Source organism: Wasmannia auropunctata, unplaced genomic scaffold (assembly GCF_000956235.1).
Source record: "Wasmannia auropunctata unplaced genomic scaffold, wasmannia.A_1.0 LD335972.1, whole genome shotgun sequence".
Taxonomy (NCBI): Eukaryota; Metazoa; Arthropoda; class Insecta; order Hymenoptera; family Formicidae; genus Wasmannia; species Wasmannia auropunctata.
In genome coordinates, this window is record NW_012026918.1 from 79861 (window position 1) to 83614 (window position 3754).

Here is a 3754-nt window from a genome sequence, read left to right on the forward strand (position 1 = left end):
CCCATTAGTTTTGCTGCTCTCGCTCTTGTTCCCTGTTTCTTCTTTTTATCTATCGTTTGGTTTTTACATATTTTTTCCACAGTTCCGTTTATCTTTTAACGCAAGATGTTGTGATGAAGGCAATGCAGGATAATATAACTATATAGGGATACCATAACGATCCTCTTCCCTTACTGCTAATTTTAATTTTACTTTTCAACCGTTCGACCACTCGAAATAAAACGCACCATTAAGCACGATGTTATTTCGATTGTCGATTATTTGAAATCTGTCGCGAGACTCTGTTTTTACGTGCTCAGTAAAATCTGTCCGTAATCTTTTCCGGTTACGAAATAGACTGTAATAATTTCAAGTTAAACTATTCCTCCTTTTAATTGCATTTCTTTTTACAGCTTTGGCACACCGTAACGTAGCACGTCGTTTCGTTTTCGGTTATAAAACCCCGATTTTTTTTTTTTTATATAACGTTATATATTTGTGTCATAATGAACTCGTATCATTCGATTGGGGAGTTCGGCTAAAGGTAACTACCCTCAGGTAAATCTAACGTGTCTGTTAAACTCGTAAAAAAAAATAGCGCCGATGATGAGAGAACAGTCTTGGTGTGTTAAATGCTCTCGCAACATCTTAATCTAATAGGATTTTACGGTGCCGTAAATTCTCCATAAAACCATTCTAACGTGGCTTATCTAATCGTTTAACACTTGCTCGCTTTCTCGCAGTAGTGTTAGAGTCCTTGCGTACACAATGGAAGTAAGAGTGGTGATAGGAGGAGTAAACAAAAGACAACCGACGTTGAAATTCAATCGCGAGGGCAGAGAAAAATTTTGATACGCCGATTTTAATTCCTCAACATTAATCCGTTATTTTGCTACAAAAAAAAACTGTGTGCAGACTCACTGGAAATGACGCGTAGAACTGAACGTCAGAACGTTGATCTGCAAGTGAAAAGGAAAAACTACATGTAAAAGACTTTTTCCATCTCTTCATCGCATACGTGGAATGCGAAATATATCTGTCGTATATATAAAAATTATTTTTCTGAAAGTATAAATCCAGAGATCCAGAGATACTTGGCAATTTTTAAACCGATAAATTCAGAGGAGGAGAGAGATTATATTTTCACGCAAAGGGAATTAAGTGAAAAATAATTTTTGTTTAAAAAGATCTGATGAAAATTATGTTTTTAGTTTCCTATTCGATTACTGTTTGGTTTTCATTATTTCGTTATTTATTATTTGTTTACTTAAAAAGCTTTTTTTTATTGTTTTTTTTATTATTTTACGTTCTGCTAAAGATAGGATTAACGCGAATGTAGCACGCATGAAATATCAAATTCATTACTATATATCGACCGAACGAGTGTGTATTACGAGAATATAACACCGCGTACAGCTTATTTTTTTCCGGATTCGCGGTAAACTCGCTTTTCCGGGATAATGCCGGGGTTAATTAATCGAACAAATTTACTTACCAGTCGTTTTCCACCGCGCTGTTTCTCCGCCGTCCGGGACAGTCAATCGGAAAACGCCTAAACGATTAATTACGGCCGCGAATACTCTAATTAACGCGGCACAACTACGATCACTCGTTTCCACGACGCGCGTTCGGGACGACGCGCTTTGGCGTCACCGTGACGTTGGCGAGGAGACTCGAAGCGCGGCAACTTCACGCGTATACTTCCGTCGTCGTCGAACCGGGCCGCGAGTCGAAATGCCATCCAAAGAATTAAAAGAATCACCGGAGCGCCACGCAGTATGCAAATATCTATCCAATTACTGGCGCGGCGCGAGCCCCGAATGAATAACTAACGCCGAAATCACGCGCGTTTTTTTTTTTTTTTTTTTCGACAAACAGACCGTGGATAAACGCGATCGAGGCGGGAACCCGACCGTGTGTCTGTATATAGAGAGTAACGCGCCGGTAACGCGGACACATCGAATGACGCCGATTAATCTCGCGCGCGACGTGCACGCTGATATTTAATGCAACGCGATTATGCTCACCCGCGCCCCGCTCGTTTTCGGCATTTCCCGACGTACCTTGCGAGCCTCGCGATGCGCGACACGAGACACGGCGCGCGCGCTTCGCGATTCCCTCGTTGCGACGCTTCGGCACTGCAATCCGCGACGCGCCGCGACGCCCGCGACGTTAGGCTGCGTTCCCACTGAGCGCGTCACGATTAATTGACCAAAATATTCCATTTTATTGCATGATTTGCCGCGCAACTTCTTGCAAGACGCATCAATTAGATTATTCGACATTCTAGAGATAAAAGAATTTTTCTTGGTATGAAATTTCGGATTGCACGGCAAGTTACGCAATAAAATGGGATGTTTTGATTGGTCAATTCGGATGACGCGACGCGTGACGCGCTCAGTGGGAACGCAGCCTAAAGAACGAGACTGTACGAGCCCCACTACCGTCTATTGCACATGCGCAGTATAGCTTGGAAAAGGATAAAGATACCACTTTGAATGCTCTCTCTCGGATCTCCTTTTAACAAAGGCGGCATGGGTCATGCGCGTTCCAGTATTATTATATTTCAGTGGTAAAAGTAGAGTGAAGCCAATAAGCCGGAAGTCGCCATTTTACGATTGACAGCGTAACTGAGGCGCGTAAATTTGAATTACGTACGTAAATGAACAATTTATTCTTCAATCCGCTTGTCATTTTCAAATTTAATACTCTTAAATATAAACTACTAAATGAATCATGAATGAAAAATTTATTACGCACTAGGATTGAATTTATCAAGAGTATCCATCTTAAAAAATTTAAGAATAAAATACACGAATAGTAATTCTGAATAGTGTGGACCGTAAAGTTAGCAGTGCTGAATATGCAGTCGGTTATAAATACAATAATTAAAACAATAAAACAAATATATATTTGTGTATATATATTTTTTGTTCTATTGTTTTAATTATTATTTATAACCAACTGCATATATTCAGCACTGCTAACTAGGTAGGAGCGAAAAAAATCTGCTGAACCTATATTATTAAAAAATATAAATTTTCGAAATATATATATCGCAAAAGAAACAAATTGAAATGAAAATAAATAGTTCAAATCGATTTGTGTAACATTATACTTTATTACAATTTGTACATGACTTGATATGTTAACAAAATTGTAAGAACTTGACCGCAACACCACAGATACGTTATCTCACATAATGTTATACATATATTAACAACACTCTTTCACTGCAATTCTTGTGAACGATTTTTTCTACTTACTATTAGTGATTTTCTGACGCTTTTGCTGTGTTACAAGCTCGCCAAATATTGTTGGCACCACAGACGATTTTAATTTTTTTGATTCATTAACTTGTTTCTCCCACATGTGAGGATGCGGAGAAATTTCAAAAAGAAACTTAATTTATTTAACTTAACTTATTTCAGTAACTACTTGAATATATCATTTTTATTTCAATCAATCAATAGTCCTACTACTCTTGTCAGAGCGTAGTGACTTCTTCTCGTATTTCTGCGATGTGCGCTATTTACACTTTTACGCAGATATACGGGACCTACGATTTTAACGCCGGTTCTGAACGGCCATTTTTTTAAGAAGAGGTTCTCTTGGCAAAGATACTCTCAATGGTTTGCCATTGCCTTCCGAGAGGCGGCGATCGCTTCCGAATTGATTAAAATCAATTTCAGAGTTATATTATTCTGGGTGGATTTGAACCCGGATCTTTAGCATATAAAGCTGCCGCGCTGCTCCTCGCGCCACGATCGCCACA

General features: G+C 39.0%; 1 protein-coding gene across 1 annotated transcript in view; it reads left to right on the forward strand.

The window, feature by feature from the left end:
* The window catches only part of LOC105454931 (nephrin), a 74275-nt gene that overhangs the window by 67370 nt on the left and 3151 nt on the right, over positions 1 to 3754 (forward strand). The gene's annotated exons all lie outside the window — the stretch shown is intronic.